This window comes from Grampus griseus (assembly GCF_964374135.1).
Source record: "Grampus griseus genome assembly, chromosome: X".
Classification (NCBI taxonomy): Eukaryota; Metazoa; Chordata; class Mammalia; order Artiodactyla; family Delphinidae; genus Grampus; species Grampus griseus.
This window is the reverse complement of record NC_138999.1, coordinates 34,707,010-34,731,771: the sequence shown is the minus strand read 5'-3', so window position 1 is coordinate 34,731,771 and position 24,762 is coordinate 34,707,010.

The following is a 24,762-nucleotide window of genomic DNA, read 5'->3' as shown; positions in this document are numbered from 1 at the left end:
TTTAGCTCCCGGGTGGATGCAGGGGCTGGGAATCCTCTTAGGCCTGACATTTCCTGGGGCCCACTGCTGTGTATCTCCCAAGAAGTGGGGACCCTCTGCAGTTTTTTCTGGAAATCTCTCAACGGGGCCATTGTGAGCTTACTCCATTCCCCACAGCACTCACGGTAGACCTGCATAGCCTGCCAACTTGGGAGCTTCCTGGGGACCTCGGTGTGTCATGCTTTGTGCATTATATTTGGTGTGTTATACTCGGTGTGTTGTATGGTAACAAGCTACCGTAAAGGTAAGGTCTTAGCACAAATTTATTACCTTACAGTTCTGGAGATTAAAGTCTGAAATGGGTCTCACTGGACTAAAATCAAGGGGTCAGTAGGGCTGTGCTCCCCTCTAGAGGCCTAGGGAAGAATCTATTTCTTTGCCTTTTCCACTTTCTAGAGGCTGCCCACATTCCTTGGCTTGTGGCCCCTTTTCTCCATCTTTAAAGCCAGCAATGGCAGGCTCCTGACCTCCTCTCCTGCTTCCCTCATCTATTTATAAGGACGCTTGTGGTTACATGGAACCTACAGGATAATCTCCCCATCTCAAGTTCCTTAACTAATCCCACCTGCAAAGCCCCTTTTGCCATAAAAGGTAACCTATTCATAGGTTCTGCGTATTAGGATGTGGACATCTTTGGGGGCCATTATTCTGCCTACCACCCTTGGCGATACAGCACTGCTAAGAGTCATAAAAGAAAGGATGTGAACTTTTATGGTTCAAGAGCCATCCCCTTAGCTGAATTGGCTTTTCTTCCTTGGGAAAAAGGAACATTCTGCTGAGAGCACCATTGCTTTGGGAGTCAGACCAGTTCTAGGAAGGGTTCTCATTCAAGGCAATTCCTCTTTCCTGTACTTGGGCAAAGGTGGGTTTGTTGTCCCAGGACGTGGTGTGAGAGCGGGGAATTCCCTGATGGAAGGTCATTTATTACACGCTTTTTTCTTTCTCAAACCTGGAGATAGTTCTTTTAAGCACAGGACATTTTTTTTTGTTGTTGCTGCTTTCGCGTAATAAAAGATTGGAAAGCGTTGCCCTTGTGGTCTGTGAAATTGTCTTCTTCTCTTTTAAATTTCGCCCTGTCACAGCAAACACACTGAGAATCTTTCTTTCCATTTTTATTTCTATTTCTTCTGTTAGTAGTGTCTACTGCTTCTGTCTTCCCTGGGGCATCCCAAGGGACCTCAGCACCCCCATGACACCAGGGAAGGGGGTCACCTTGATCTAGTTTAAAGTGAGAAGTCTTTTAAGGGTAGAGACAGTGCTGTCTGTCCTGTTGTCTTGAGGTTTCTAGTTACCATGACCTCACTCTATTGTTACCCAGACCTCTGCAGAATGTAGATTGGTGTAGCCTCTGTGGAAAACAGTATGGAGGCGTCTCAAAAAACTCAAAATAGAACTACCGTATGATCCATCAATTCCACTCCTGGTTATATATCAGGAAAAAAACCCCACTGATTTGAAAAGATATGTGCACCCCAATGTTCATAGCAGCATTATTTACAACTGCCAAGATCTGGAAGCAACCTAAGGGGTGTCCACCAAAAGATGAATGGATAAAGAAGAGGTGGTATGTGTGTGTGTGTGTGTGTGTATACATATATATATATATATATATATATATATGCAGTGGAATACTACTCAGCCATAAAAAAGAATGAAAATTTTGCCATTTGCAGCAACATGGATGGACTTAGAGGACATTATGCTAAGTAAAATAAGTCAGACAGAGAAAGACAAATACTGTATGATATCACTTACATGTGGAATCTAAAAAATACAGCAAACTAGTGAATATAACAAAAAAGAAGCAGGGGCTTCCCTGGTGGTGCAGTGGTTAAGAATCCGCCTGCCAATGCAGGGGACATGGGTTCGAGCCCTGGCCTGGGAAGATCCCACATGCCGTGGAGCAACTAAGCCCGTGCGCTACAACTACTGAGCCTGCGCTCTAGAACTCGTGAGCCACAACTACTGAAGCCCGCGCGCCTAGAGCCCGTGCTCCGCAACAAGAGAAGCCACCGCAACGAGAAGCCCATGCACCGCAACCAAGTGTAGCCCCTGCTCGCCGCAACTAGAGAAAGCCTGTGCGCAGCAATGAAGACCCAACGCGGCCAAAAAGAAAATTAAAATGAAAAAAAGCAGACTCACAAACTCACAAATATAGAGAACAAACTAGTGGTTACCAGTGGGAAGGGGGGAGGGGCAATACAAGGGTGGGAGAATGAGAGGTACAAACTATTGGGTGTAAGATAGACTACAAGGATGTATTGTACAGCACAGGGAATATAGCCAATATTTTGTAATAACTGTAAATGGAGTGTAACCTTTACAAGTAGTATAATTAATAAATAAATAAAGTTACCCAGATGTCTGCAATATATGATAAAGCTTCCATTTCCTCATCTGTACCATGAGGTTAATATCACATAGCAGGCACAGCTGGCACCTTGCCCACATTCCCCACACCCTTGCCCTTCAAGGCACGCAGGTCTGTCTTCCAGCTGCTGACACCTGCACCTCTTGGCTTCCTCTGGCACCAGAGACCCCCTCCCCTCTGAATGCAGCAGGCCAGGGGCCCAGCCCTCAGCTAATGACCCATGACAGCAGGTGATCCCCCAGTCTTCTTGCCCCTCGGACAGGGTAATCGAGGTGCACGTTCTACAACTGCCAGAGAAAAGGCTAGAAGGGGGGAAAGAATGGAAGCAGGGAGACTTTCACGGAGGCATGCAAAGACGTGGCAAACTCACCCCATTTGATGTCTCAGCTATTATGCGTTCCCAACTGGCTTGGACAAAGCCCAGGGAGACTCCAGTCTGGTGAGTCTGTGCATGTGAGGCAGGAATGGACATCTCTCCGAGGTCTCCAGCAGGACTCACTCCTAGTTGCCCATGGTGGTAACTGGCTCAGTAATACACCCCTGAGTGGCTGCCTTCCCTTCCCTGTGTCACCTCTCCATTCACTTACTGGGGCCTTCTTGAATCCCCTCCTAAATAAACAGCTTGCACTCACATCCTTATCTCACAGTGTCCTTTTGGGAGAACACAAATGAAGGCAGTACTACTGAATAGAGCATGAGTAGGAGATTAGACAAGAAAAACCAGGAAAGTTTCCATTACCACCCCTAGCAATCACGAGAGCCCCGAGTGTTGGGGGTGGTTGAGAGCCGTGGTTAAGAGCTCAGGCTCCTGGCGTGCGCCCCGCCCTGACACTTACAAGCCTGAAAAGACTCTGGACTAGTTCTGTAGTCTCTCTGGGCTTTGCTTTCTTCATCTGTCCAGTGGAGATAATAATAGTGTCCCGTGGGTTGGGTGAGGGTTAAAGGAGATAATATACACAGAGTTCTTAGCACAGTACAAGACTCCATAAAAATTCACTACTTTTGTTCGGTTCCTTTCCCACCTGTGGGCCAAGTGAGTATCCAGCCACTTTTGCCTACAAAAAGGCGTAAAAAAAGAAAATCTCAATTCTGGACTCCTGTTGGGAAACACAGGGAAATGAGAATGGGAAAGAAAATTTAGTTTATTACAAATCTGGACATTTTAAAAATTTCAAAGAATTTTTGAAGTAGAAAGAATGTCAGTGGTCAGCTTTGTCTCCAATAAGCTTGAGTACTTCCAGAAAAAGCCCCCCGAACCATAGAAGTAGCAGAGACATCAGGCGGGGCGGGAAATGGTCCTTTGGAACCAGGCTAGGGTCTAATATACAGATGATCACTGGGGGAAAAGGCAATCAGTAAAATCAGACTGTGTGCTATCGACAACACCTTCACTTGTTTCCTTAGTTCTCTGCCCCTTGTGTTAGCTAAAGGGACTTGGGGACAGCAGTGAGGACAGACTCTGAGCTGCTGATGTCTCCCCTGGGGAAAGGAATGGCACATGGAGGCTGACAGCTTCTCACTTAAATAGAACCCCACGACCCAGTTGAAGTCCAGTGTGACAGATGACAGAAGAAGGACAAGAGGGAACCAGGACAGCCGGTGGACCCAAATCAAAGCCTAATTGTCATGGCTTCTGCCATACACTGTGCAGTCTTCCCCATTCCTTGGCACTTGGCCTTGTCTGCTTGGTCCAAATTGAAGGGGAACTGTCCAAGGAGACTTTGAATTTGACTCAGTGCTGTCACTTAAAATGGATAATATAGACCTTACAGAAAATCCAGCCCTAGAGAGCTCCTTTGGACATTTGTGCTATAAAACTTCCATCATTTATTTCTTCATTCATTCAAAGATCATTTATTGAGCACCTATTATGTGGTTCAGAAGAAGAGACAAGGATTTGAAGGCAAGTAGTTTATTTGGGAGGTGATGCCAGGAAACATCTTAGGGGAGTAGGCAAGTGAGACAGGGACGGGAAGGCAGGTAGGCAAGCAATGAAGAGCGTGTTATCAAGCCCATTACCACTGTGGGCAATTGGAATTTAATACCACTGGTGAACTTTTGAAGCCAACGTTGAACACAGGTCTCAGTTTTCCCAACTGAGGGGGATGAGAGTGTGCCAACTCCCTCCAGGCATCATTTGAGGGATGTTGGGAAGGGCATGAATTCCCTGGCGCTTCCAGCCTGCCACAGGAGCAGCAAAGTGGGCCCCAGGGGCTTCCCTGGTGGCACAGTGGTTGAGAATCCGCCTGCCAATGCAGGAGACACGGATTCGAGCCCTGATCCGGGAAGATCCCACATGCCGTGGAGCGACTAAGCCCATGCGCCACAACTACTGAGCCTGTGCTCTAGAGCCCGCGAACCACAACTACTGAGCCCACGTGCTACAACTACTGAAGCCCGTGCGCCTAGAGCCCATGCTCCACAGCAAGAGAAGCCACCGCAATGAGAAGCCCGCGCACCGCGACCAAGAGTAGCCCCCGCTCTCTACAACTAGAGAAAGCCCGCGCGCAGCAACGAAGACCCAACGCAGCCAAAAATAAATAAATTAAAAAAAAAAAAGTGGGCCCCAGAAGCCAGAGAAAAAACTCAGGCAAAGATGCAGACGCTGCTCATTGGAACTGGAGAGGTCTTCATTGAGGTGGTCAGGGCTCAAGGGCACAGGTGGGCCACCTGAAGCAGCTGCCAGACTGAGTCTCAGTGTTAAGTGCCAGGAATACAATGGGAGAAGGTACAAGCCCTGCCCTCAAGGGGCTTAGAGTTTGCGGAGGCCAACAGCGCAGCTGAGGGTTACAGTGCAGTGTGACAAGTGCCTTGACAGAAGCAAGCCCAGGATTCTATGGGGACAGGGTGTGTGATGCGTGGGAGTACAGAAGTGGGGCGAGGGCATGCTTGCTGGAAGAGATGAGCTAATTTGAATCTTGCTGGATGAGGAGACAGTATAAGGGAGAGAAGTCAAGACAAAATTTTCCAGGTAGGGGGACTTGTGTGTGCAAATGTATGAAGGTACAAAAGGACATTCTGACAAATGTCCTTTATGTCTTGTTTTTCATAGCATGCATTTCTCTTTTCCTAAGAGAAGCCTTTCTTCAGCTCCACCACACTGTCCGCTGTGCCCATTATTGGATGTCTAATGCACTCAACAAATTCTATTATTTTATGCTGGATGTATGGGGCTATCCGTTAATATCTGACAGTTATTGCCCAGAAACTAAATGAACCTCGGAGTGAATATTTTCTTTTCTTTAAAAAAAATAAAATAAAATAAGGAGAAAAGGTGAAATGTCAGAAAAAAGAAAAAAATATTTGAAGCCATGCATCTTCACAGATGCATGGCACGCTTTTAAAAAAACATGAAAAGATGTGAATTTGAGATGGGGCTAGGATGCATTCCCAAGACCAGCGTGGATGTCTCCCAGACGCCTGCAAATGGCTTATCAAAGGCTCCAGCCGCAGGCCGGACCCATTTGTCAAAGGCCTGACATCTGATGACGTCATAGCTCCAGAAGCTCTCCTGGGCCTGGCTTAGAAAAGGTGTTTTGGGAGAGCAGGGTGGGGTCGTGCCCCGGCTGGCCCACAGGATTCATTTTTATCTCCACTTGCTTCTTTTCTGTGTGTTGGTGGCTTGTTGGAAGTGCTGTGGTTGATGGCGGCTGGGAGAGGGGAGGAGAGGAGGATGGGTTCTTAATTCCCTTAAACACCAGATTTTAAAATATGCTAAAAAAAAATGCTAGAAGTCTGAACCACCCTTGGGCAAAATTGTGAAGCGGGTAAAGCCCATGTTCCTGAGTCTATGCTCCCCCTGTTCCTGCATTTCTTTGCTGGTTAAGGATGTTCTACTGTCCTGGGAATCAGTGTGAAAAGGTCGACCAGATATTTTTTCTACGGGATGAGGGAATTGCGGTTACCACAACACAGATGGATTTGGGTTTTAAAAGAGAACCGTGGATGGGAGCAGTGCTTAACACAAAGGAAAGCCTCGATAACGGAGGAAATTTAGGCACAGTGGGAGCTGGATTTGCTGGTTCCTTTTAAATCACACCAGATAGATACCTATCTTATTTGCCATTGTGCAGGGGCGTTGGCTGCCACAAATGGGGCCAGATATTAATCTAGGGCGTTACATGTCTGGACGGTGTTGGAGAGTGGGTAGGAACTCTAAGGGGGCAGGGACTTCTAGGGTGCTAGTCATGTCTGTTTCTTGATCTGGGTGCCGGTTACCTGGGTGTTTGCTTTGGTAAAACTCATCCAATATAGAATCTAATGACATGGAAAAAGTTTAAAAATTTTGCTTTGCAGTCTGGGGAAAGAAGACTTGACTTTGGGAGTGTCTACTCTTTCCCTTGCATTGTCTCCAATGCTTATATGTTACCACCTTTAATCCTCACACTGGCCTTCTGAGCTGGGTCCAGTAATGACATCCATTCTGTAGACTCCAAGTCATAGGGAGGTTTGACCACTTGCCCAAGACCACACAGCCAGTGAGCAGCGGAGCAGGGATTCAACCCTGGGTCTTCCAGTTGGAAAGTCCGTGTCCTTTCAAACAGGTGGCGAACAGGGGTAGAGGCCAACTCCCCAGCTCAAACACCTCAGGTGGCTGTAGGGAAATCCCAGTTTGGTCAGGGGGCCCAGAAGGTTCTGTGTTTGTTTCAGATGAGATTACCGTCAGGAGGGAAAGGCCTGGACAAGGGGGCAGCTGGACCTGGGGGGCCAAGACGGCAAGGATTAGGTTGGGACATTCCAGCGTGGTGACAGTGCTCAGAGCTTGGACAGGAGCTGATGTGTATGGGCAGGGACCCGGACGAGCCACGTGGCCACTGGAATGGTGAGCTGGTGCAGGGCACGATGCAGGGCGGGCACAGCAGGGGGCATGCCAAGGGCCTGGTGTTGAGATGACTCAGTGCTGTGGTTTTGGCCTGAAATGGAAGGAGTCCTGGGAACCTTGAATCTTTAAGAACCAAAGAAGTGGAGGGGTGCTTTTGGCCTTGCTAGACCTATAGTTGAGAAACAAGTGGACAAGAAGGTGTATGCTACAAAGATGGCCACAACTATGGCCGTCATTCCCACGTGGTCTTCTCCAATGCGACCTGCCACCCATCCATCAAGTCTGTGTCTCCACCCCTTTGAATCTGGTGAGACCCTGTGATTCCTTTGAGCAACAGAATATGATGGAGGTGAATCTCTACCCTTAACTGACCTGGTGGCTTCCCCTTCCTGCCTCTTGAGACTCTTGCTTTTGGGACACTCCCTCTCAGAACCTAGCCGCCATGCAGTGGGAAGCCCAAGCCACATGGAGGTGCTCCAGCGGACGGTCCCAGCTGAGCTGCTGGCCCACAGGCAGCATCAGCGACCAGCCACGTGTATGCGCCATCTTGGAGTTCAGTCCAGTCCAGCCTGCAGGTGACCGCTGCTGCATCCACTTGAGAACCCCCAAGTGAGAACGATCCAGCTGAGTCCAGTCCGCTCAGAGAACCCAAGAGACAACAGTAACTGTTGCTTGAACAGAGAACCCAAGAGACAACAGTAACTGTTGCTTTAAGTTACTAAGTCTAAGGGTTGTTTGTTACACAAGAACAGATAATAGATAACAGAAAGACAAGGGTCTCCAAGGATTGGAGTGCTGGAGTGCTGACAGTGTCAACCTGGGGTGTAAGGAGGAGAAAACGAAAGGCACCTTTACAGGCTTATATTCATAAGAACACCAGCAAGACCAGGAGCCTGGAAACTTGAGCTGCCGGCTTGGTCCTGCCGCTCACTAGCCCCAGAGTCTTCAGCAAGTTATCACCACTCTGGGCCTCAGTCTCCTCATCTGTAAAATGGAGCTGATTCATTCCACACACACGGAGTATTGTATCTGGATCCCAACTGGGGTGGGCAATGCAAAGCTCAATACAACCCAGCCCTTGAGATCTTGTGCCCATTCTAAGATGAAACCAGGCACTGTGAGAATGTCTGCATACAAATGCATGTAAGTACATGTTAATTACATGCAAATCTCTTAGAACAGTACCTAGCACATTCTAAGTGCTCAGTTAACTGCCAGGTGTCATTATTATGCTGTGTCTGCAACTTAATTCTCTGAATAGCCTTTGTACCCTAATTGCAGCTTTAAAAACCTAACCGGTACCACTACTTTGGAAATCTGTTTGGCAATAAAGTTAAACACACGCCTACCTTATGACCTAGCAATTCCACCCCTGGGTGTATCCCCAGCAGAAATGGGTCCTCATCTCCACCCAAAGGCACATATGAGAATGTTCACAACCACTTTATTCATGACAGCCCCGAGTTGGAGACAATCCAACAGTCAAATGGATAAATAAATTGTGGTATGTTCATTCAACGGAATAACACTCAGTAATTAAAAAGAATGGACCACTGTTTCATGCAACAGCCTGGATGAATCTGGCAGTGAGTGAAAAAAGCCACAGACAAAAGAGCACATGCTGCATGATTTTGTTTATAAAAACAGGCAAAAGGAATCCATGGTGACGGAGGTCAGAATAGTTGGGGGATGTGGACTAAGAGGAGGCATGAGGGAACCTTCTGGGCTGCTGGAAATGTTCTATATCTTGACCTGGGTGGTGATTACGAAGGCAGATACACATGTAAAAATGAACCACGCTGTGCACTGCAGCTGTGCTCTTCACTCTATGTACGTTGTATGTCAATAAAAACGTAAATAAAAAGGGGGAAAAGCTCCCTGTGGGTGGGCTGCTCCTAGGTGGCCACTGTCAGGGAGTTGGGGGCCGGAAGGGGAAAAGGTGGGGAGGGGTGGGATTCTAAGTGGGGAGTCTTCGGAAGCAAATGCCTTCTTTTTCCCTAGGAGGTAGCAGTCCTGGTGAAGTCTCCCAGTGGAGAACTCTCCCCCTAGGGCTGTCCTGAGCTGCTTGTGCTTCCCTAAGGCTGTGCTAGGACCAGTGTAGGGTTCCCAGGAGGACCCCCAAGTTTCCCAGGCCTGGGTCCTTCCTTCCACAAGCAGAGTCTCAGCCTCCAAGTCTGAGAAGCAATGTCTGAAAGGGCAGCCGTGAAGACTCCTGTTAACATGAAGCATCAGTGACTTGAAGACGACAGCAGCCGCCAGCGGGAGTGGGTGCAGGGGGGACTCTGGAGATTTGTGGAAGTTGAGTGTGGAGCCACAGGGCCAGTTTGCTGCGGAATCTGCTCCCCGACAGTTCGGGACTGGACCACAGGAAGGAGCCGACTCCTGGAGAAGGGGCCTTGGGTCAGGGGTTGGCAGCGCTGCGGGCTTCCCGGAGGAGGAGGGCTGGATGGAGAAAGGCTTCCCTTCGAAGTCCCCTGTTCCCGCGTCCCTCCCCCCACCTCGTCGCCCCTCAGGCTTGGAGAGGGGGTTTCTCGGAGCCCACAATACGTGATTCCCCCTCCGCTAGCGAGGGGCCAGGCGCCCCTTGGTTCAGACCATCCAAGACCGCCGTAGCCCCAGCCGCGGAGAGCGGCGGATTCGATATAATTAATTTAGAAACCAGGGTGGATTTTATCACCATCAACGCGGGGAGCAGGTTTCGCTTCTGCCTGCGGGCTTCCCTAGGTGAGCACTCTGGCATCAGACCCCGGGGGCACCCCCCCCCCCACAGTGCCCCTGCCCGAGGGCAGCCTGGGCCGCTGGGGTCCCCTGCAGCGCGGCGAAGCCCCCCAGGGAGCCTGCTCCTCGGCCCTCCCGCCCGCGCGTTCAGTCCCTGGCACTCCTCCGGGGACGCGGGGGCGGCCCGCGGGCAGCCGGGGGCCTTGGCACGGCCGCAGGGTAATTGGAGAGCGCCGGGGACCGCCTGGGGGAGGGGGAGGGCACGTCCCTCGGGGCGCCGGTCCCCGCCACAGCCCGGGAGGGGGCAGTGGGGACCCGGACGGCCATCCGGGGGGCCCGCGCGGCCACGGAACCCCCCTCCCCCGCTCCGCGCCCCGCCGCGCTCTCCCGGCGGCTCCGCCCGCTCATTAGCGGAGGCCGGGCCGGCCCGTTCGCCTCCTCCGGCCGCCAATTACCCGCCCTGCTGGCTCCGAGCGCGCCGCCGGGCCAGACAAAGGCGCGGGCGGCGGGTGGGCGCGGGAGGGGAAGGGAGGGAAGGAAGGAAGGGAGGGAGGGAGGGAGGGAGAGAGGGAGGGAGGGAGCCCGGGGCGCCCGCGCCTGCAGAGCCGCGGCGGCGACGGCGGCGGGGAGATAAGGGCGCCTGGGACGCGCCGCGCTCCACATGGAAATGAACCCGGCGAGCTGGGGAGGCGAGCGAGGCGACGTGCCGGCCCGGGCGCCCCCTTCGGACCTGCGTTTTGAACGCGACGGCCCCCACCCCCACCCCCCAGATGGAGGCGATGGGTCCCCGGTCGCCCCCGGAGCGCCAGCCGCTTGCCCCGCACCGCTGTGTGTTTGGAAAGTGCTGGAGCCCGGGTGCCACGTGCCTGGTGCGTCCCTCTCTGCAGCTCCCTAAACGGGCTGTAGGGCTGTGCTTGGCACCGTGCAGCTAACCAAGGCCTTCCCCGCTTTCCCCCTGAACAGCCCCCCAGGCCCAGCGGGTCCATAGCGTCCCAAGCAAAGCTGGGACCCTGGGTCGGGGGTCTGTTAAGAGTCAGCGTCGCGCCTTGGTAGACGATCTTCCGGCCAGCGCCTTGGTGATCAGGCGATTTGGTTTTTTAATATTTGGAAACGTGAGAAACGGGGAGATAAAATGATTTATTCATAGCTCCGCAGAGTAGTGGCTGCGTCTAGGGCGTAGTTCGTGGTCTTCCAACATTTTGAACATCCTGACTTTTTCAGGGAAAAAGCTCCCCACTACGATCTTGCGCTCTGATATTTTCAGATTCTGAAGCTCACTTTTTCCACGAGAGAGAAGACTGAGTCTGGGGACCTCCCTGACCAGCCACAGACATTTGGAGGAGGTTTAGTTTTTATTAGTTTGCATCATGAAAACAATAAGTAAAATGTTTTCATCATCCAAAGCGAGGATTATTATGCTAAATATAAGTTTTGAACTTCGAGAATCACCCTCTGGCTGAGGAGGACCCAGAGTTTGGGGGCTGAGTCTGTGAGGTACCCACCCTGCCCTAGGTCTCCTCTCCTGCCCCGGGGCTGGGAGCTTTCTGGGGTGCTGCCCTGAGTTACTCTGTTACTCTTCCCTGACATCTGTCACCTTGGCCCTGAGGGGCTTTAAGATGCCACTTCCCCTTCAATCCAGCGCATGACCAGTGCGGGGACAGTGGAGGTAGGGGTCAGGGAGACTCGGGCCTCGGAGCACGCCTGTGGGCTGAGATGTAGGCTGCGTCAAATGAAGACAAATGTCCCTCAATAAAGCGCTGTTCCCAAGGGCCCCCCTTGCTGTCTGCTGTCAGCAGTGGCTTAGGGCTCCAGAGGTCAAGGTCTTCCTTCCCGCGCCCCACCCCTCCTCTGGGCCACTTAGCTTTTCACAGAGAATAGCCACGGGGGCCTTTCTGCTCACAAACACTGGCCTCAGAGATCAGGCGCTGCGCCATAGGCAGAGAGAGCCTGGGAGGTTTGGTGCATATCACCGCTCCCTCCAGTTGGGGGGCAGGGTGGGGAGACATCTCTGAGCGCCAGCCCTACAGGCCACTGCATTTCCGCAGTGTGGATGGCACAGAGCTTCTGATCAGGAATTGACTCTTTCATGGGTGCTCCTTCCTGGGGACCTGGGAGAACCTGCCTTACAGAGCAGTCATCTTTCCCTGAGGCTTCCCACCTCTGTCCCGGACGGCACCTGTTCAAATCCCTCTGTGCTCCTTGGTCAACAGCCCCAAACCCCAAATGCCCTGCTCCCAGGACCCTTCCCAATCCAGCAATGAAAAGGTTAAGAGCAGGTGCAGGGCGGGGGTAGGGGTGGGGGTGGGCTTCGGGACCCTGTTCCAGCCTGCTTCCCTTCCGATTGGTCAGTGGCGATGACAGCTGCCCCCAGACCCAGCTTTTACCAAAAATATTAGGTGGCCAGTTGGTGACCTATCGGTGAACTTGAGAGACTGAATTCACCCTCAAATTTCCCTTCTGTGGAGGCTCCGAATATCTCTCCCATGATTTCATTGTTTTGTATTCAGCTGTGGCCTCCTCTGTGATCCTGTTTTCAAATGTTCTTTACATCTTCGTCTTTGCAAATCTTGTGTCCCATGCATGGGGCAGCCGGTGGGAGGCAAGATGCAGGGGGATGACGTAACCGCCTGCCCAGCTGGAAGACACAGACGCTGCGGTCGGGGGGTGGGGGGGCTTTGGGGACACTGGGGCCCGAGGTTGGAGTCCCAAAGCAGGGCAGAGGAGGCCGCCTGGTCCTCAGCACCCTGGCCTGAGTGCTTTGGGAAATTCAGAGCAACGGCCAAACCCCTTTCCAGGGTTTGGTCACAGCCCGCTGTGGGTGACTGTGTCGGAAGTGGCAACTGGCCCCTGTCCCCTTCCCACATACACATATTCCAGAAGGAAAGCAGAAAACCCCTCAGCTCCTCTCTGCTTAAGGTTTCCTGAATCAGACAATACAAAGCCGATCCCACCCACCTTTCGAGCGTTTCCCTTTGGAGCCAAGCAGAGCCTCAGTTCCAGCCTAGGACGTACCCTTTTCAGAAGCCAGCTCAGAATACCCCCCTTCCCCTCTTGGGCTCTTGGTGGAGATGGGTCCTCTGATGGGTTAGGGGGCTTAGCTCCTAAAGGCTGCTCCAGAGCCTTCCTAGGTTTGAAACCTAGAACCCCCGCTTCCTAGCTGTGTGCCCTTGGGCCAACTGCTGAACTTCTCAGAACCTCAGTTTTCTCATCTGTATAAAGAAGTTAATAAAGGTACCAACCTCATAAGATGGTTGTGAGGATTAAATGAGGTAACGCAAATATGTATTTAACAAGATAATCACGCTGTCAGTTGCCCCTCCCTTCCTCCCTCCCTTCCTTCCTTTCTTCCTTTTCAAAATGCTCATTGCTCTTATGAGCTCCATGCAATACATTTGGCTGTGGGAGAAATCATAGATAGTTTGAGTTAAATTAGGTGGAAGAACAGATAAGTGTGGATGGCTAGTGCAAAAACCATACTAGGTCTTTCAACTGCAAGGATCTGATATAGGGCACTGGTTACACAGGTGATGGAATTGCTGAGAAGCCCTGGAGGTGAGGCAATCCAGAGACTCACAATTCAGGCTGGAGGGCTAAAGGGAGGATGTGGTGTTATTGGAACCCAGAGGCCAGGTCGGTATGGCATGTGGGGCTGTGAAGGGAGGAGCCTTGGAGCCACAAAAAGGAACCACAGCTGCTGCTGGGGAGGCCACAGGAAGCAGAGCGAGAGAGGAAGAAATACCCTGGCTTCTCCCTCCTGCCCTCTAATGTTCCGCCAGGGCAAGAGAGTCCCGGAACTGTGATTCCCTGCAGTGCGGGGCAGGCTAGGAAAATGGTGGGCAGGGAGCAAACCGGCATTTGACCAGTGCAAAGACCAGGCTTTCTGCAGCCCTGCCGCCATGGTGACACCGGGTGACAGAGACCTTTCCAAACCTCATCACGCTGAGTTCACCCCAGCAAAGGGTTACAGGTTTCTGTTGATCTCAGACTCCCTAAGAGTGGCTTCCAGCCTGTAGGAGTCCTGGATGGCCACCTCCACTCCCCTACAAATGCCACCTTTGTCACCAAGGTGGCTGCAGTTGTGGCCCCAGGTCACAGTGTGCAGTGGCTTCATTAATTGTCCCCTCAAGCCTCTGATTCTTGGGAATCTGAGGGGAAAAGTGGAGTCATCGCAAGGGGGAAGACGGGAGGGGAAGGAAGACTTAAGCCGACTTTCTGAGGACCCACCTTGAAACATTCCAAGTGAGAGGAGCTGATTCTAAACACACGCCCAAATGGGGCTCTGCGCGGTTCTTCTATACTGGCATCTTACGTATCTCAAGAACGTAAATCCAATTATACTTCTGTGAGGCTTGTGGGAAAATTCTAGATGGACAACAGGCCTGCTTCAGATCAGGCCTTACTTACTGGAAACCTTACTAATCGGAAAGGTTCTTGGGAAGTTGGGTTAATTTGGAAATTGGGGTTAATTTGTTTGGAGCCAAAAGCAAAGCGATCGAACAGTGGTTCTTCCTGTGCTTTGAGCACATGCATTTTCTTTATTGGACATCTTGTTTTGGTGCTGTAGGTTTTCCTGGTTTATTGCTTTGGCTCGATGGGAAGGTCCAGGGGTTCCTGGAGGAAGGTCCTGAGTGACTGGTGGCATTTTGATGTGATGGTCATCTTGGGAACCTGTGGGACGCCTGGCTGGAGCAAACTTCTCCTTCTCCTCCAAGGTGGGAACACGGCAGGGCTGAGTTAGTGGGTTGATCGATCCCCTTTTGTCCCTGGTAGTCACCAATGTCTTCACCTTACCCAGACCTCATGCAGGATAGGCATTAATTGACAGAAGGGACAAGAGGCATTTGGAACAAAGAACAAGTGATTACATTTCAGAGCCACTCTGGCAGATCCCAGGCCCTAGCCTGCAGGACGCTTGCTCCTGGGACCTCCAGAGGAAGAGGAAGGGCCACCGCAAGCTTTCCTCAAGTGTTCATTTTCGGGTTGAAGGAACCCACTAGGAGAGAGAAGTTCGCCAAGGAAATGACTACATAAACAACTTTCCAGGGGGCCTATTTAAAATGCTCAGGGGAATAAATTGTTTTAAAGCGTTTAAAAAACACCATTTACATACAATTAATATGTTGATTGCACAGCGTTCTTATTAATTCATTATAGCAAGGATATCCACATAGCAAAACAGCTTTTCAGTACTTAGCTTAGTGATATAGCATGAGCTAGGAAGTTAACATACGTAATCGCTATATATAACCACTATATATAATCACACACACGCACACATATAAATGTCTAAATATGTAAAATTTGGAGTCTCTACTAATTCGAATCTCATTTCTCAGCATCCATACCCCACCTGACACAAACACGCCCTCTGCCACACAGGGTGGGATGCAGGCGATTGTCTTTTACGTCCTTACAAGCCTGGAGCCCCGTTTGTTAACACAGTAAAGGGCCACGAGCGAGTGAAGTACTTGATAACCAAGATTCACTGTGCAGGAAATGTAGATGCTAGGGTTTAATAGAAACCCCGCTTTTACTGAGCAGGAGAGATGACTGTACCAGAGGGAGAAGGGTGGCAGTTAGTGGGGAGCTAGGGTAGATCAGTGGATGCTAATGACAGATGTCTGGGAACCTTTCATTACGGATCACCAGGAAATGTGGTCTTGACCTTGAAGCCACTAGAGAATAATAGAATGTTTTGGTTTTTCATCGCAGCAAAACTCACGACCCCAGAACTTGTTTGCCGGGAACCAAAATAATTGGATTATTTTCCACGATTCTCTGGGTTGACTAGGGCTCAGCTGGGTGGATCTTCTGCTGGTCTTGCTTGTGGTTAAAGTCATTTGGTGGGTGGGACTGGAATGTCTGTGATGGCTTCATCCCCATGCCTGGCTCTTTGAGGGGGGATGGCCAGGAGGTTGAAGCCTCTCTGTCTCCACGTGACGTGGAGAGAGAAGAACTTGGGCTTCTCTGTGTGGTGGCTGGATTCCCAAGAGTTGAGTGTTCCAAGAGAACGTGCTTATCCAGCCTCTGCCTCCATCGCTCTTGCTAAGGTCCCATTGGCCAAAGCAAGTCACATGGCCAGGCGCAGAGTCAGAGTGCGAGGGGACTAGATGAGGGGGTGAACCCTCAGAAGTACATTTCACAGGGAGCCACCACGTGCCTGTCTATCACAAGGGGCTGCTGTTTCTGTCCTCTTAGAGGCTGCTATTCTGTATTCCCTATTCTTTCCTCCCTTCTTCCTAACAGCGCCCTGTTCTTCCCGTCAGAGGCAGATGTGGGGTGGGCGGAAGACAGCAGGGTGGTCAGTGGTGATGGCGGTGGTGTGACCATCCCCCTCACTTCCCCGATCCGCATCTCAGCGTCTTGGGCAAGATGTCCTTACTTCTGAACTTATTCCCTGCCCACCCGCGCCCCGCCCCCGCCCCCCGAATATGAAGGGTTATACAATGTACAGACTGAGCAGGCAGGATGTTGTTTTTTTTGTTTGTTTTTTTTTTAAGATTCCAAGACAGATGTTTTAATATTTCACTGAGCCACTGCAGAAAGCCCTTCATTATGGGATGGAAATGCTTGGAAAATGGCCTTCTAATTAATGTGAAATGAGAGAGTGCCCCTCAGAGCAAGGGAGACTTGGCAGCTGTGAGGGTGATGTCAGCAGGCCAGCACTTCCTGGGCGGGGTGATTGGATGGGGCCCCATCCCAGGATATATTTGCCTCATGGAGCCCATTCAGCATAAATCCTGCCACGGGGCCAGGCTGGAGACAGCAAATTGAGAACCTTCCACAGCTCGCTGAGTTACCACTTCCCAGAAATTGCTGAAGCCATCGATCTCGATCTTTTTAAATCATTAAACGATTTTGGCATTCAGGCACGCAGCGGGTCTGTGTTTGGTGACCTGCAGGAAGTGGTAGCAGGTTCAACAGCGGGTCCTGGGGCGCAGCTTTGGCCGGGCACAGGCTCAGTCACTTGGTGGCATGACAGCGACCTTTACACCAGCCCGCAAGACTGCATCTAAATAAGACACAAAATGGCTCACTCGGCCAGCCCTCCTTCTGTCATCTGAGAGTCTCAGTAGAGCAGTGCGTTCATGAGGAACCTTGAAAGCAGCTTGCATCCTGCCCTGGGAGCCCCCCACAACCCACACCACCGGCAGACGGTTACTGGGATACATACATCTCTCTTCTTGGGCATCTCCCTCACTGGACGAAGCATATTGGCAGAGCCGTCGTGGAGTAAAGGGAATTAAGAACCTTGCTTCAGGCTTGGACCATTGGGTGGAAGTAATAACAACAAGAATATTATCTCATACTTATTGAGCACTTACTGTGTGCCGGCCCTATGCTGCCCCTCTTTTTTTTGCTTTTGAACCTGACAACAACCCTATGAAATAGGTACTACTACGATTCCCCCCTTTATAGACTAAAGATGATAAGGAACGTGGCCCAGAGCTCCCTACTGTAAAAAGATTTGCTGCCCCCCCAGCTGCATGGCTTACTTCTGTACATCTTACGATATTCGATTTAATCAATATTGATTGAGTGCTGGAGTAATGTCAGCGCTGGAGGAAGACGGGCCCTAAAGCACAGAGAAGGACTGTAAAGCTCGTGGGCTTTACAACCCAGGTGCGGCAGGAGAGCCAAGCCGTTTTCAGAGCGGTTCCGAATAGTTGGCCACACTGAAGGGAGCTTTTTCCGCACGTGACTACTGGAGGCGGTCGAGTCCAATGGAAGATCGCAGGTGCTGCTGTCCCCTCAGACCTGGGTTCAAATCTCAACTCTGCTGAGTGGTTTGGGGCAACTTAACCCTCTGAGGTTCAGTTTTCCTCTTCTGTAAAATGGGCATGGCAACACCTACTTAGAAGTACCAGAAACAGTCAAGAGTCTGGCATGAAGAAGGCTCCCGGTTATTTTCTTAGTAAGTGTGGTCATTAGGGGAAGAGCGTGAGACGTGGTGGGTATAGGCTCAGGTGGGTATAGAGAGTGGTGGCAGGCTCAGACCCTTTATTGGAACTGGTTGCCCACAAGAAAGAAAGATTCTGTTTCTAGAAGATGAGGGTGCTGGGCAGGCCAAAGCCACAGTTACCCGTTGAACTTTCTTAATGATTGGCGGAAACAGTGTTATTAAGGCAGCTCCAGGAGCTTCTTCCGAAAGCAAACTTGCCTTTCAGATTGCCCCGTGGAGGTGCCTGGGGCGGCCGCCAAGAGGGCCTGGCTCCCCCAGCCCCAGAGCTGCCCCAACTGTGTCCAGCTGCATGCATTTAGCCAGGCTATTTGGACCAGGAACAAGGGCTCTCCTTTCACTGTGGCATTCAGGACGGCCTCGTGCTCAGCTTCTCTTTGTCCAGATGTCCAGAGGGGCTGGTTTCATGTGTCTGACAAGGCCGCCTTTCTGGACAGGAGAATCTGAAGCAGGGAGATGTCTGCAGCCTGGGCACGGGGTGATAAATGCCCCCTTTGGAATGCAGGGATGAATTCTTAAAAAGGAAAAAAAAAAGGCTTTCATCGTTGTTGCAAAGACCCCATACAAGGGGGTTTTCTCATCCCAAACTGCAGGATGGGGGGCAGAGGAGGGGTGCTGGGGAAACAGGGAGTCGGGGGGAGGCTGACACACACACTTGACTGTGAAACCTCCAGGGATGGGCCCACCAGCAATAACTTCTTTTCCTCTGGAGCAGCTCCTGGGGCCACGGGTTCCAGCCTGAGCCCTGCCTCCTGGCCACGTGTAGTTGAAGTCTGTTAACCATCCTGGGAGAATGGGGTTGTGTTTGCCTTGCCTGCTGCCCAACCCCCCCGCCCCCACCCCCGGGGGCTGCCCCAGCACAAATGGCTTTGTACAACCAGGGACAAAACGGCCGTTCATTCCCCAACCGTGCCTGGGGACAAAAAGCTGAGTGTGGTCCGGTTTGCTCTGGTTCAGGAAAGATGGAGCTGGTGAGGACGGAGGGAGAAGGCTGGCAGCTCAGGGGCAAAGGCAGGGATGCAAATTGGATGTGACCACGTGAAGGGACTGCGTGACCCAGATCCACTCAGGAAGGAGGGCCATCCCTTTAGTGCCCCTTGACGTGGTGGCACAAGAACAGGTCACCCATGGTGGGGACTGATGGCCACATATGGGGCAGTTTCCCTGTTAGGTCCACTCTCCTGGCTCTCCGGGGCCTCTGGCCTTTACACATCTTCAGAAGTTTTCCTTTACTCAGAGAATATTTATGGAGTCAGAGCACTGTGGTAGTTAGGCATGGGCTTCAAGATCAGACAGACCTGGTTTCAAAATCCGTGTCACAGTCCTAGCTGAGTGACCTTTGGCTTGTCACTTGCCTTCTCTAAGCCTCCGTTTCCCCATCTGTAAAATGGAAAGAACTATAGCAACTATAGGATTGTTGGGAGGATCGAATGACATAATCCATGTAGAGTGCTGAGCATAGAGCCCAGTACATAGGACGTGCTCAATAAGCATTGATAATTAATAAATAATACCAGTAGCTATGTACACAGTGTTAGACATTGGAGGGGGCCGAGGAATGAGAACTCGGAAAGTCCCACTTTATCAATAAATTGGGTCCCAAAGTTAACTTGTAAGTCTGTAATTTGGACCTCAAAATATGGTTCCCATAGAAACACTGCGAAGAAGAGTCGTGAGTCTCCCGGTTAACCCACAAAAGCCGATTCAACTGTCAATGTACCAGAAATAGCTGAGTGGTGGCTTTAAAACATGGCAGAAAATTCTTTCATACTCTTCCCATTGAGAGATGGGGTCTCTGTCCCCTCCCCTTGAGTCCCTTGGGCTTGTGACTGCTTTAAAGAGTGTGGCAGAAGTAACGTAATGTGGCTCAGAGGCTGGTCACAAAAGACCATGCAGCTTCTCCCTTGTTTGCTAGAACGCTAGTCCTTACAGCTGCCACGTAAGGTGCCTGGCTACCCTGAGGCCACCATGTTGGGGAGAGAGAGAGAGAGAGAGACGAGAGATGCCTGATGAGCCCACAGTCATTCGAGTCATTCCTAACCATTCGAGTCTTGCCAGCTGAGACCCCAGTCATCATGGAGAAGAGACAAGCCACCCCAGGGTGCCCTGTTTGAATTCCTGATGGATGACATCTGTGAGCTTAATACAGTGGCTTTTGGGTTTTTTTTTTGCCACTATATTTTGGGGTAATTTGTTACACAGAAATAGTTGTTCAAAGCACTGCGCCTTTGTAATGAAGACTACGGGCCACTGCTAACTGGCCCCCAGTTCTTTAGGGCTTACGGTATGCCAGGCGCTGTGGATTAACTCATTTGTTCCTCTACTAGAAACTAGTAGAAAGTAATCTAAGTCATTAAGTACAAATACAACAAACAGTGACTTGAAACGGACAAAGTTTCTTACAGCTCAGTACTGGGGCTTGAAGCAAAACAGGCATGAATTAACTGGGTCTTAGGAAGCACACGGAGACATCGCAGTGATGATGGATAGCACTTCTAGACAATGTCAAGGGTTGTTAGAGATTGATGACATTGACTCTTTATTTTGTCTAGTTTCACTTCAAAACGAATAACCCTTCTTTTCCTCCATTCAGTCGTATCTGTTGCAGAAGTTTGCATGGCCATCGCATGGCTTTTTAGCTCAGGTATGGAATGAAGAAAAAGAAAAAGAGATTTTTTTTTCCGCCTGGGATCACCAGACAAGATTTGGAAGAGGGGAGTGGAAGAATAGGGGTGAAAGGGAGACAGAAGTAGCCTGCGACTCGTTGACTGAGCAAAGTCGATGAAAGAGAGGTTACGGGAGACATGAACTCTCCTTGGGTTGGTGACCGAAATGGTGGGAGAGATATGACCAGATGGAGGGAGTTGTCCCCTTGTGGTGGATTGAATCACTGGCCCCAATTCTTCCCCCTCCCCGCGTCCACGTCCTTGCCGTGGCTTCGTCATGGGTGGAGTGTACGCTCCTGCCCTTGACTTTGGGCTTGGCCATGTGACTTGCTTGGCCGAGGGGCTGGCATGGAAGGGACAGCATTCTGGCCTGAGCCTAGGCTCCAAGAGGCCTCACGCGGCTCTGCTTGTCCTCTTGGGCTTCTGCCGTTGCCACTAGAAGAACGCACCCCAGCTTGTACCCATCCTGGGAGGAGGGGGAGAGACTTGTGGAGGTGAGCCCCCAGCTGACCCAAGAACTTGTGAGTAAGAAATGCTCGTTGTTGGATGCTGTTATGATTTGGAGATGGTTACACAGCAGTAGTTGGGTGATACACCAATAACCCACCCAGCTTATAAACGATCTGGTGCAAAAGTGAGTGAGTGGAGGGCACTGAGCACACCAGGAAGTAATTTTCCAGTTGACGGCTTTGGGTCCACCTAACGAGACTGAGTAATGTGTTCCAGAATTCACTTTCCTCTGTGTTTCTGGGTTGAGGTTGGTCACGGGAGAAACGTGCATGTGATTTGGAAGGTGGGGGTGAAGGGGCAGCCATTTCTGTGGCTCTCGTTGGCCTCTGCAGCGCACGCCAGGCCTCCTCCCCCAGCCCCCCGAGCCCTGGGGCGTGCGTGCGTGCGTGCGTGTGGCTTCCGGCTAGAGGCCGCCCGTCTGGCCTGCAGGTCATCCTGTATCTTTGAGGTTGGATGTGGTGAGAGATAGATGCGAGTCCCCACTTGTCCTGGCAGGTTCAGCCTGCCCTTGGCCTCCCCCACTTCACATCCATCTTTCCTCCCTGACTGCTGGCTTCCGAGCCATTACCAGGCACAGAAGCGGTAGCGGGTAGAGACTGCTTAACCGGCTCCCTCCACCGCATCCGGGCTGATCTCTATCATAACTCCCCCTTCTCTAGTCGCTCAGAGCGGTTCTGCTTCCCCGATCAACTCCAGCTGATACAACCAGTTAGACAACTGTACACAGAAAACGTTTGCAAGCCTGGGGTCCCTAACCACAAAGGTGCCACATACCTGCGTTTAAGGAACTTCAGGTCTTCCTGAGGGGGAAAGACTCAGCTTGATCGGTGGGTCAGAGACTGGTGGGAGGGGTTAGGCACCGCAGGGCTAGCTTGAAAGGTCCCCAGGTGGGCCATCCCCGCCCTACACCCTGTGGGCCATTCAGAGGAGGACAAGGCAGGTGATGAAAATGACTGCTTGGAGCGGGGAGAAATTGGAGATGGATTTTACTTGTAGCCGCCTTAGGAGAATCGATCTTTCTAGACTTCCAGGCAAGGCTGTGTGTTCCAAAGACAGGGGAGGGCTGGGGGTGGGAAAGCAGGAAGGAGAGAGGGTGGCTGTCACTGCCCTCTCCTTACCTGTAACCTAGATGTAAAGGCAGTTTTTCTTTTCTACCCTCCAGTGGCCCGGGAACCTGTACCCCACAGCCCGTGCCAAGGCCGGGCTGTGAAGCAGGCAGTCAGCAAACACCACTGATCTTAGCCTCCCCTCTTAGAGGGTTTTGTTTCTATTTTTTATGCTGTCAGTGTTCATGCTGCCTGCCTTTCAAATAGATGCACGTTCAGCTACAGCTAATTTGGAACTTGTTTCTCCAAAGCATTTAGAATTGTTTTTGCCTAATGCATCAGATTTAAATCCTGGGACTAATTAATACCGAGGCATGAGAAAGAAATGAGCAAAGTCGGGTAAAATGCCTGGTGGGAATGAACTGGCGTAACCTTCTCTTCGGCGTGGCCCTCAGAGCAGCCTAGATGTGCTGACGAGATGGGAGCTGGTGTCATGCCTAACCCAGATGTCGCCTCCTGGCCAGGTGCACAAGGGACTGGAAGAAATGAGGTGGTGTGTGTATGTGTGTGCACACCTGTGGCATGTGTGCGTGTGTTGTTGTTATGTGGGTTGTGTGTCATCTATATCATATGTATTATGTGTTGTGTGTTGTATACGTTCCACGTCTGCATCGTCTGTTGTGTGTGTGTGTGTCTGTGTGTGTCTGTGTGTGTGAATGAGAGATTTTTTTTAGCATCAATTCCCCAGAGCTCGAGGGGCTTGAAATGGGCTTTCGAATATAAGATTCGTTGTATTTGACTTGGAAGTTGGCATCTTCAGCTTAAAATCAATGGCGCGTTCTCACCCACTTCAGTCTGAATCAAGATGAGTGGGAATGAGGACTGGGGTGGGGCGAAGCTTGAACATTTTAAGGTTCTCCAAAGAAAGTCTCTTCCAGCTGGAACTGTCTAAACTGGGAGGTGAGAGTTTGGGACCCCAAAGAGAGGAGGTGAGAAGTGGTTTAGAAGTGACAGCAGAGGGCCGGGTGGTAAAGGAAGAGAACAGGGCCCTAGTCCTGGCACCTGAGTCACAGGCTTGGGTTCACCACTCACTAAGGGCGAGGAGGTCTTTCCTTGGTTCACTCAGGGAGAGGTTTACACTTCAGGCCTTGGAGCCCTTTGTTCCTGTGAAAGTCCTACGTGCTGGGTGGTAAGATGAGCTGCAGGCAGGCGTAGCCAGGAAGCATACACGTAGACCCCGCTTTGACATTGAACAGCAGTGTGACCTTGGCCATGTTCCTCGTCCTCTCTGGGCCTCAGTCTCTGCCTTAGCTTGGGTTCCCCCAGAATAGACTTAGAAACAAAGATTCAAGTGCAAATAATTTATTTGGAACTAATCACTGGCAGGGAAGTAAGACCTGGAGGAGAAGGAAATCAGTCAAGTGGGGTCTTCAGACTAGTTACTCCTGTGGGCAGCTCAGTCCTCCTGGGACCTCTGGGAGATGGTATAGAACATGCCTCAGTGATGGGGGAGGGAGCTGGGGTATTTATCCACTAAGTCCTGTCACTCATTGCTTGAGGGCTGCTCGTGGGTGGTGGTAGGCATTCCTTCCTGGCATTCCTGGTCTGCTGAAAGTATGGGCAGAGATGAGGCCCAGGCAGTGGCAACACAGGCTGGACTCCACCAGAACAGGAAAGCCAAAGAGCGTAAGTGGGGGTGGCATTGACCACCGCTATGCTTTCCTTGCTGCAAAATATGGGACTTGCACCACGGCGTCTTTAAAGTTCCTTTCCCTTGTGATACTCAGTGACCTATGAATGAGCAATTCTTTATTCCTTCCTCCTTTATTCTTATTTATTTATTTTAACAAATTTATTTATGTGGCTGCGTTGGGTCTTTGTTGCTGCTCACGGGCTTTCTCTAGTTGCAGCGAGTGGGAGCTACTCTTCGTTGCGGTGCATGGGCTTCTCACTTCAGTGGCTTCTCTTGTTGTGGAGCACGGGCTCTAGGCGCACGGGCTTCAGTAGTAGTAGCACGTAGGCTCAGTACTTGTGGCTCACGGGCTCTAGAGCGCAGGCTCAGTACTTGTGGCACATGGGCTTCGTTGCTCCGTGGCATGGGGGCTCTTCCCGGACCAGGGCTCGAACCTGTGGCCCCTACATTGGCAGGCGGATTCTTAACCACTGTGCCACCAGGGAAGTCTCCTTCCTCCTTTGATTGAGTAAATACGTGAGCATCTACTGTGTGCCAGATGCTGGTCTTCATGCTCAGGATATGTAGGAGGGCAGGCAGACAGGTAGGGGAACAAACTCCGTACCCGCGGGTGTTAGAAGCCAGGGGAAGGCCATGGCGTGTGGAACTCTGGCTGGAGGCGTCAGGGGAGAGCCAGGCATCCTTGTAGAAAGAGCACAGGTTTGTCAGGGAGACAAGGGGGAGAAAGGCACTTTAGGCAGTAGGAACAGTGTTGCAGCTCAGGGACATGGCAACATTGGGGAACTAAAAATAATTCGGGGTGGCTGGAATATCTAAAGCAAGCCAGGAAGTATCAGGGACAAGGCTGGACTCCTCCATAGAGTGTGTGGGGCCTTGGGGCCAATATCAAGGGCTACCCGTTAGATCCTGGAGGCACCGGGGAGCTGTCAAAAATGTT